The sequence below is a fragment of the Epinephelus fuscoguttatus genome, linkage group LG11 (genome assembly GCF_011397635.1).
Source record: "Epinephelus fuscoguttatus linkage group LG11, E.fuscoguttatus.final_Chr_v1".
In the NCBI taxonomy this organism is placed as follows: Eukaryota; Metazoa; Chordata; class Actinopteri; order Perciformes; family Serranidae; genus Epinephelus; species Epinephelus fuscoguttatus.
Genome location: NC_064762.1, coordinates 30,145,061 through 30,155,909, shown reverse-complemented (window position 1 = coordinate 30,155,909; position 10,849 = coordinate 30,145,061). Strand labels below are relative to the sequence as shown.

Here is a 10,849-nt window from a genome sequence, read left to right as displayed (position 1 = left end):
GTTAGACCAATCCACCAACTCTCCGACTCTGACTTTTTGCCCCCTTACCTTACGTTGTTGTCCAGCCGCGTTTCCCCAACAATATCAGTAAGCGTTATGCACTCAGGTGCCTGGCTGTGTATCAGACGTGAAAGGATGTCTTTTTTTCATCAGTGTCATCAGGAAGTCACTGCCCAAGCACTGGTAGAATGAGAAAAGGTTGATGGTGACCCAAATCCAGTGATGAGGCTAAAATTCTGACCTTTAACAACTAACTTTCTTTTTTTCCCCCCTCTTTTCCTTGCCTGTGTGTCCTTGTGTAGCAATCTGTCTCCCCTCTTTAAAGTCAGAGGTTTTTGCAAGTCCATGAACACAGGGCATACAATCCTCCTCTTTTGTTCCCCCTCAGTGGCAGTTTGTGGAGTTTTGAGTAGCGGGGTGGGTAACTGATCAGTCTATCCTATCAGAGCTGATCCGATCAGATCGATGGATGAGAGGAGCAGCTGTTTGTTAGTGAGAGCAAAGTGCATCTGTGTGAAGCAATGATATCTGAATGGTATATTGCTTTCAAAAGTGCACCTAGTGAACCGTCCAGCTCCAAAAATCAAAATGTGGCATCAGATGTTTTAATTGAGGGTGATACAGTGGTGTAGTGGTTAGCACTGTCGCCTAACAGCGAGAGGGTTCCTGGTTCAATGCCATGAGGGAGCCCTTCTGTGCAGAGTTTGCATGTTCTCCCCGTGCTTCCTCCCACAGTCCAAAGACATGCAGATTGGGGATAAGTTGATTGATGACTGTAAATTGGCCATAGGTGTGAATGCGAGTGTGAATGGTTGTCTGTCTCTACATGTCAGCCCTGCCGACCTGTCCAGGGTGTACCCCGCATCTCACCCAATGTCAGCTGGGATAGGCTCCAGTCCCCCCCGCCACCCTCAAGAGAATGAGCGGTTAGAAAATGGATGGATGTTTTAATTGTGGCTGGTGGATAGTCTATCAAGGTGACGGTCATCTTATTTCAGCAATAATCTGACCGTCACCTTGAGAAGTTGCTGCCCCCCACACCCCTTACCATCACAAATACATTCTAAGTATAGATCAATCAATCAATCAATCAATCAATCAATCAATCAATCAATCAATCAATCAATTCATATGTAACATGAAACTGTGAATATGATTTGACTGACATGTAGTTCTCAGTTCTATCAATCTGTATGTTCAAATAATGTAGTAAATAAATATCAGTGTTTAGTATTAGACAGGGTCTTCATTCAGTATCCTTGTGGCCTGAGGGTGGAAGCTCTTTCTGAGCTTTGCTGAAAAGACGACGACGACGACGACGACTAAGGAAGTTGAAGGTGTGAAGATTGTTGGTTAAAATAAATGTTTGCAATGATGCCACTTGTTTCCTTTAGATGTTAGAAACCAGACAGGATTCATGGTGATGTTTGACAGCACACATGAACAGACAGGTGAAGAGTCAAACTCTTCACCCACCAGAATTTCACTCTTGATGTCTGTGGTGCGGGCGGCACGGTGGTGTGGTGGTTAGCACTCTCGCCTCACAGCAAGAGGGTTGCCGGTTCGATCCCGGGCGTGGGAGCCCTTCTGTGTGGAGTTTGCATGTTCTCCCCGTGTCAGCGTGGGTTCTCTCCGGGCACTCCGGCTTCCTCCCACAGTCCAAAGACATGCAGATTGGGGACTAGGTTAATTGGTAACTCTAAATTGTCCGTAGGTGTGAATGTGAGCGTGAATGGTTGTTTGTCTCTATGTGTCAGCCCTGCGATAGTCTGGCGACCTGTCCAGGGTGTACCCTGCCTCTCGCCCGATGTAGCTGGGATAGGCTCCAGCCCCCCCGCGACCCTCAAGAGGATGAAGTGGTTAGAAGATGAATGAATGAATGAATGTCTGTGGTGCAATATGGTGATACTGTAGCAGCTGGGAGGGTTCACATTGCTAAGTGTCTGACTGAACTGTCTCTTCCACACTGAACTACTGTAACTCAGTTGCTGGCGCAAACTGTTTTCATGTTTAGGGTCATCAAGACCCCAGCACTGCTAGCAGATAATAACAATGATGATGAGTACAGAACTAACTCGAGTTACGAAAATGTCTGCAAAGGCACCTCAAATAAGGGATGAAGAACTGGAATGCAGCAGTCGAGGCAAACAGGAGAAGTTAATGATTTAGTGACAAAAGTGAATGTACATACATACTAGGTTTAGTAGCAAGTCCAAATAAAAGAGAGTGAGAATCCACAGAATGGCAACCCAGAAAGGGGAAGGAAACAGATGCAGACAGGCAGAGACAGATTTCAGGTCACAGGATTCAGATCACAGAGAAACAGAGGCTTGATGAGCGACATCAGAACTCTAACAAACTGTCCACTGACTGGGGGAAAGAGGCTGGTCTATGCACTGCACAGCTGGTGAGGAAAGTAGGAACAGGTGTGTAGGTGAGAGGGGATGTCAGGTGACCAAGACTGGTAAGAAGGCTGAGGACATCTAGTGGATGGTTCAAGAATCGCAGTCTGAGGGTTGACAGAAGGGTATATGGCCTGTGCAAAGTGAGCAGGGACACAAGGAGGTCTTTTCATTTCTCTATTTTGTGCTTCCTCGTCTCCACTCTCCACCGTCCTCCTGCCTGTCGATCTCTGCACACCATTTTGAAGGATGAATAAAATACATCTCTAGGAGAGAGGAGGCTTGTCAGAGGAGCTATGAGCAAGGATATATAGGTGTGTCCTTTGCAGAAGTCTTTTCAGTATCAATGACATATTAAAGAGACTGAAGCTGTACCACACATCATATTTGATTGATGTCAGTCTAAAATGAGGGCACCAAAGCACAGATGTCTCATTTGGTAAACTGATGTTGCTTCCACTCCTCTCTCCTAGTGTCTCTTCCTTGCCTCCTCTGCTCTTGCATTTCAGATGGGAGGGACTAAAGTCCAGTTCAGACCAAAGATTTGTGACAGGCTGTAACCTGCAACTACTTGCAATACGCTGTTCTACAATGTTCTGAAAAACCTTACACCAATGTGACCAGACTAGACATTCCCATAGCAACAACTCTCCCCTCTCTGATTTCCAAGCATTTCAGGCTTATAGTATAGCTAAATATAATTTGTAGCTTCTTAAAATATGTATAAGAATAGTGAGAGTTGCTCAAGTTAAACAAAACCTGAGCTTCAGATGGATCATATTTCAAAAAAATATGTCGCAATAATAACATAACTGGTGTTGATTTATTGTCAGTTTAGACACGCCGTGCCATGCCAAGCAGCACTGGAGATGGACCTTCTCTAGAGTGGGTCCAAAAGCCGGGCCGCCTGCCCTCGAGTGGGTAGCAGTGACATCTCGCCGTCCGCAGCCAACCCCCAATGACCCCCATCCTCCCCTTCAAACAAGCTGTGTATTGCTAGACCTTACTCACCTCTGTCTGCAGGACACCAGAGAGGAAGGCGTTTTTAAAAGTCTCTGTGTGTTCAGCTCTTAGTACGTCTGGAGCTTCTAACTGAATCTCTGTAGTCTGGAGTTTAGTTTCTCTCCTGCTTCCTGTTTTCACTTTCGATATCTGCTTTATTTTACTGTTTCATGTTCTGCCATATTAGAAGTTGTGTTAAGCTGCTGCTGGAAAACTCAACATTTCCTTATTTTGCTGCTTGCTTCACAATAAAAGTATTACATAACAAAATAACGGGGGACTTTTATTTTTAAGACTCTATAGGAATTTAAAAATGTTTATTACTGAATTAGCGGAACTGTATTAGTGGCTTTACTTTAATTAAGACAAATGTAATAATATTGCAGGGAGGAAGAGTACAAGCAGAAACAGCCACAGTGAGATGCTGATGAAGAGCTGCAGACAACAGGCTCTTCATCAGCATCTCTGCAAACAGCTCACCTCCACCAGGCAAACTTCTTTTTCCTGCCCTGCTGTGGAACAACGCATGCAGCAAAAATAACAGGGACTTTAGCCATCAGCACTCTGCTTTTAAAGGTCATCACCTAAAGCCTAGTTCACATTCTACAATTTTCACCACGATTTTGACGTCGCAGAGGATCTTGAGAGCCACGTTGGGTCGGAGGTGAGTCGGCAAATAGTCTGCCACGACGAGTCTTCATGTGTTAACAAGTCTATGAGCGAGTCACCCCCCTTGTCTGTGACTGGGACTGGATATCTGGCATGCTAGAAAGCTTTGTTTGACACGACTGACAAAGAGCATCAGCAAATGAGAGGCAGGATACGTCCCACTTCACCACGCAGGAGGATGGAAAAAATGTGAAGACAAGCCGCAGGGTTGCCAGGTCTGCTTATTAGCCGCAACTTTGGGCGGGGAGTCACTTCTTTTGGGCTTGTTTCCATAGCCCTGGTTGCTTGTTTCTCTCCCAAGATCTGGCAACACTGACAAGCCGGGAAGCAACAGCAACAATGGCGGCGTCCACAGGATCACTAAAGTGTTACCGCGCGTTGTGTTTGAACCCAGGCCCTGGAGGCAGATCTGATTCAACACCGGGAAGAATATCCATGTCTTTACGAAATGTCTAAGTTAAAAAACGTAGTTCGGTGATGTCACCACGTTATCTGGGGCTCTGTCGACGAGGGCTCGGTGGAGAAATCTTGTGGTGTGCACACACAGGTTGTAACGCAGTTGGCGAGACTCCCGATGACAGAAACACACGTCGCCAGGTATGAACACTCAAAAGATTACGATAGTCTCCGTGACGCAAAATCGGGGTGAAAATCGTGTCATGTGAACTGGGCTTTAGACAAGCCATCATCAGTTTAAGACACACCTTCAAGAAGGTAGCCCTGTTGTAATGGAAATGCAAATCCCTGTTGTTGTGGGCTGACAGCCCAAACCAAACAAACCAAACCAAACCAAGCCAAGCCAGCCCATGACTGTTAAAAAGGGGTAATAGAACATTATGAATGTATCCTAACTTACTATGAATGCCCTCATGATGCATTATGTGGTTTTCATAGAAAGTCTTACCTTACATCCTACTTTCTTTCTTTGGACACTTTTATACCAGGACGTTCACAACAAACTGAACAGAGATGCAGCAAGTTTATTATGGAAAACTCATTTATTTTTAAACAGGACACCAATGTTTAGTTATTATTTGTACTTTTTACATTATCTTTTCTTACTACAAACACTTTTGGACAACAAGTACTAACAGCAATTAGTCTGGAAATTATAAAAATAAACATAAAATAAAGAAAAGTCACCTTTGTTTAAAAGAAATCCGAATCAGGTTTATTGCCATGTAGGGTTCCACAGGGCTGCCAACTTTTCAAAACCTTGGAGTGAGATTCAGCAGGGCCGACCACAGTTTGTCGTTTAGGCCTACACGTTAATACCTATTAATTATTATCTATTAATATCAGACAATAATGTTTTAATACTTCATTTTTCTTTTCTTTACCAAATACAACTGGTAACCACAAAATCTTCATTTAACATAATGTGGCCTATTACACGGACATAAATTTATATTAAAAAATAAATGCTGTGTCAATATTAATATAAATTTGTCTCTTGCAACTGTCATGAATCATGTTTCTAATCTGCCTTGTTTTACACCATTTTAGTGTGGTGCCTACCACATGAACTCGTAAGTGCAATTCCAATCACATAATTTCAATCACATAAACAAACAATGGCTCAATTCTGCTAAATATGTCCATCAATGAGCATATGCTCAGTTAGCACCCAAAATTTATGACAGCGGAATTTTTCGCCTATCTCTATCTCTGCCCAGCTGCTTGAAAGGATGGCTGCTACAGCAATAGGCTACTATCTTAATTTAGCTGCTAACATAAAGTACTCTTTGCTGCTAATTTAGCATTTTTGACATTTACAAAACTCTCCACATGCCTTTACATGCTCTCACAACATATATAAGAAACTAAATGTAAAGTTGTTTTTTTTTAGGTTATTTTTTAGGCTTTTTCGCCTTTAATGGATAGGACAGAGTGAAATGGGGAAAGAGAGAATGGGAGGATGACATACAGAAAATGGTTGCAGGTCGGAATCAAACCCATGACTGTTGCAACAAGAGTCTGTATATGGGCCACTATGCACTATGCTACCCATGCCCCTAGATATAAGATTTAAAAGCTCAGCACTAACTACTTCACAACACACACATGCCAACATACCTGGAGGTCAGAAATGCAAGACTTGAAATATTTCTTCTTCCCCTTCTTACTACCAGGAGAGCATCATTGGTCATTGTAGGTAAGGTTTTTTTCGAGTGAGAAATGGGAGATGTGGCGTAAGACCGTGGGAAATCAACCAATTGCGTGACTCTCATGGCGAATGCATGACAGTGGCAACTATGGTTCCACATACAAGGAGTTTGCCTTATATTTTGTATTTTGGTGCATAACAACAATCAAAGAAAGACAAAATACTGAAACAGCCAAGAAAATAGAAAAAATTACAATAAGAATATTTAAAGATATCATCCATTATTATTGATCCAACTTATCTTTAAGTTGCCTTTAAATTCTGCTCTCACACAAGCAGACTTGAGATGACCTTATATCTACACTGTATCTACCTAAGCTAGGTGGCAATGGCTGGTCTAACTGGCTTAATAGGGAGTTTTATCTGACTGCCAGTCACAGTCACTGTTTAATTGGTTCCACTAATCTTACCAATAGGCCTACTCACTATTTAGCAACTTCTCTGATATTAGAAACTTTTCCTTGCATGGCTATAAATGATGTCTTTTCACATTTCTACAGAAGAGGGAGCAACTGTGCACACTCAGGCAAAAATACTCAGCTGCAAGACAAAAATCCTGCACTGCAGGGCACAAAGGAGGTCTCCAGCTTTCTATATACAGGACCCTGAGGAAGATCTTGTAGAGAACAAAGAGGAGCATGGTTTCAACTTGCGTGAGTGTAAGAGTGCAGGCAAGTCTCCTTAGTCCATCTAAATAACTGATGTATAATTGAGATGGACTCACAACACTGAGAGAGCTCAACAGAACCACCCCATCCCCTTTTACCTGTACCTTCACACTGTGCCCTCTGAATCAGGCTACATATCTATCCTGTATCACCAGCTAACACCACGTTAAGCTACCTAGCAAGTTGCATTCATTGGTAGCAGGCTGCTTGACCCTTTAAACCAAACAAACTTCCTCAGCTTCTTCACCTTCGCAAGCAACAAAGCAACCAACGGACAAACTTCTGCCTACAACATAACCAGCTAGCACCATCAGCTAACAACATGCTAAGCTAGAAAGCCACATTGAAGGGATGTGTAATGTACTGTTACTACTATGTTATTATTTTCTGAAGATACACGCGAATGTTTCTGCAAACCTTTGCAAAAAAAGCTATGATGGGTAACAGCATATCTAGTGGACCTGCAAGATTCATCTACTGTTTCAAGGCATGCTCGTTGGCCTACATGCAGCCTGGAGAACTGTGTGTCAGATTTATGTTTGGTTGGCTGGTGGTGGCGTAGAAGTTGCTGAAATCAACGAAGGTTCAAGCAGAAGAGGAAGCTTTCACTGTGCTGTAGGTCACTGCATCACCTTCATCGTCACCAACATTTCCTTGAACCTGGGAGTAAAAGGGGGACAGCATGACAAATTGACACAGAATCACAACTAGATCTAATGTCCTAACTGCCCACAAGTGACGCGATGCAAGGCAGGACGCCGTTTTGAGCTGAACTCCTGTCAGACACCCCATGCAGTGCGACAGTCTGATACTCGCATCCAGTTTGGACACAGTGTAACCAGTCAGACAGCTTACCTGGGCTTTACTGTTGGTCGTCTTGGTGAAACTGACAGAGGTGTAAGAAACACCATCCTCAGGATCAGCCTACACAATGAACACAACATAATGACTGCTCAGTAACATGGATATGTACAGATTGACTATTCTGGTTATATTCTAATCAACTTTTTTCTATTCTGGTCTCGCCCTTATTTTTTTCATAGAGTGCTGTTATCAGCCCATTCAATGGTTGTAACCTATTCTGTAGGTTTTCTTTCATTCTTCTTTGGTTTAGGCACCAAAATGATTTGGTAAGGTTTAGGAAAAAAAGTGTGGTTGGCGTAAATATCAGCTTCACATGGGACTACAACCTCGGTCTGCTGGGGGAAAGTCCTGTGTTTGTGCACCACCACTACGCCCCCTCTCTCTGCTTAGACTTCCTCGCAGATGGGATTAAGGCCCATGCTAGATCTTTCTGGCAGAAAGTTTCATATAATGGCCTGATAACAGCCAGTCAGCGGTCAAATGTATAAAATGTGATTCATTTTAACACTCACAGTGTTTGCGTCCACTTGCGTTTTGTTTCATAAAAAGATAGACAGACAAAAGATGGGAGTCAAATTTAGCTCCACGGTGAGAATGCATGTTTATCAGAACATTTAGGTCATCAGTGAACGCTCTCACCTTTACTTCTCTTCCATCTGATGAGCACCACGACAAACAACGCTGCTAAAACCACGGGCAAAATAATGAACCACCACCAACCTGGAAAGAGAAACTTATCTCAACAACCTTTAGCTGCAGCTTTCTTTTTTAAAAAAACATCTACAGGAGCTACAAGAGGAGAGAATGGTACATGAGTTTTGAAACATATAAATATTATTAGATTAAGTCACCCTGTCCTTGAGCTAGAGTATTATTGTCTATTGATATTGTATTGTCTGTAACTGTTGACTTTGGTTTACTTGCTGTTGTTGTTGCTGGTGGTTTAGTTGCTGTTGTTGTTGCTGGTGGTTTAGTTGCTGTTGTTGTTGGCTTACTTGTAGATGTTTTTTCATCCTCCCCTGTAATAAGAAAACAAAAAAAAAGAAAGAAAATATCTTACGTTTACCATCTGCAGTTACTAAATGAAAAAGAGTGACATCATCTTAACATTTATAAAATAAAGGTGTTGTTATTTTTCACGTCAGCTCATCAGATTCTCACCTGTTTTCTTGACTGAGTCCAAATAGATGAACTGCTTCGTGTTTCTGCTGACATCATCAGTGACTTCACACATGAAAAACTCACGATGCTTTGACTCAGAAAGAGAAGTCGTCACACTGGCTGAGCAGTCAGACTGTGATGTCATCATATCATTGTTATCTTCATCCTCATTCAGCCACGTCACTGTGTGTTCACATTTTCCATATGGTGACACTGAGCAGGTTAATGTCACCTCATCATTGTCCTGACGTTCAGTCACTGGTGAAGATGGAGATATTGTGAGAGAAAGACAACAAGAGTAAAATGAACTTCATCACTGTAATCATAATTATTGTAATGTTTCAGTATATTGTTCTAACAAGACAGTTTGAGCTGAAAACATTATGATGGAAATACTCACTGGTAACAACAGACAGAATAACCTGATTTGTTCTTGATTTGCGTTGGCAGATGTACTGACCAGCATCCTCAGCTGTGACCTTCTTTATAACCAGAGAGCAGTTTGCTGTAACACTCAGTCTGTCTGCTTTTGTGTTTTCATTTATCTGTCCATGAAAAACCAGGTCTCCTTCTGAGTATCTTGAACTGAAGGACCAGGTAGTACTGCCACATTTATCCCGATCTTTTGCCTTATTGTGAGGCCTACAAGGCAAAGTGACCTCATCTCCAACTCTGACAATGAAGGAGGTGTACTGTCCAAGTGTTGCTGTTGAGAAAATAAAAGAAAAATATGGAAAATAAACTAAAATCAGAGTACTTAATTACATTTTAAGGCATGCGTGTAAAAACACAACTTTTAAAAAGTGCCATAGATTATTCAGCAGCATACAGTGAGCTTCACTTGTGTTTGCAATGTAAGGCTGCCGAGGGAGGTGAAAGGCTGGGTCCATTGTGTATGAAATAGAGTAGTAGATCCACAGAATAGATATGAATATCATGTCCAAATAACTACAGAACATACAATCATGAGGACTGGCATGAACATGTTGTCTGAGCAGAGAGATGCAGCAGAGCCACACCTAACAGAGAGCTTAACTTGAAAATAAAGGAAAACAAATGCATTTGTTAAACGGAGGTGAATCCTTACCTGTAAACTGAAGCACTAGTATCAGAAGCAAAGATGTTTTAATCCATCTGAATTCAGCCATCGTGCCTCTTCTATGTATTCTCTGCTGTTCTGGTGTGTCCTTCACAGGAAAGCAGTAGATATCAGTTGTGGTTAAAGAGTCACTTCCTCATGTGGCAATATAATGCTACTGAAGCTGTTGCAAACAGCAAAGATAAACTGCTGTCTATCTTAGTGGTTATAAGACATTTTGGCTTGCTTCCTGTCAGCTGATGTCACATACATTGCAAAACATTACAATAAGAAATACAAAAGCAGCCATTTCAAATGTTCATGTTTAGTATGGTTGTGACATCACAAATTCACAGAAATCCTGACGGCTCGCTTACAGTTTCTGAACACAAACTGTTTGCATTACTCTGAGGACTAAGTGTTTTGATACCTTCACAGTATTTATATAGCACCCGCTTTATTTTAAAAAAGATGTGGAAATCTGACTTTTCTCAATAGGGGACCTTTAACACTGTCTGAGATGTGTTTACATTTATATTACATTACTGTGGGAGGTCATGTGTATCTGTCACATGGTGATGTATGTGTCAGAGGATGTATGTGTGGTTAGTCCTGGTGGCGGCACTATTTGTAGGTGGGAGCTCTCTAAGCTTTTACAGGGTGCAAGTGTATGTCATTTAATTTGCAGTGTTGAAGGAATTTTGACTCCTCCTATATAGCTCTTATAGCTTAATTCTATCTTTTTTATGAACTCTAGATGCACTGAGATTGATAAATCTGCTGATTTATACCATCCTCTGATTCCACCAGTTGAAGAAGCCTCTGGATGAGGAGGGAC

General features: G+C 42.1%; 1 long non-coding RNA gene across 1 annotated transcript; it reads right to left on the bottom strand.

Annotated features, from left to right (window-relative positions):
- Positions 1-7,507: 7,507 nt before the first annotated feature.
- Positions 7,508-8,388, bottom strand: LOC125896896 (uncharacterized). The gene is made up of 3 exons (XR_007450356.1): positions 8,285-8,388; positions 7,764-7,832; positions 7,508-7,568 (listed from the first exon to the last, which is right to left on the bottom strand). It is a non-coding gene; the product is annotated as an uncharacterized LOC125896896 (long non-coding RNA).
- Positions 8,389-10,849: the final 2,461 nt, after the last annotated feature.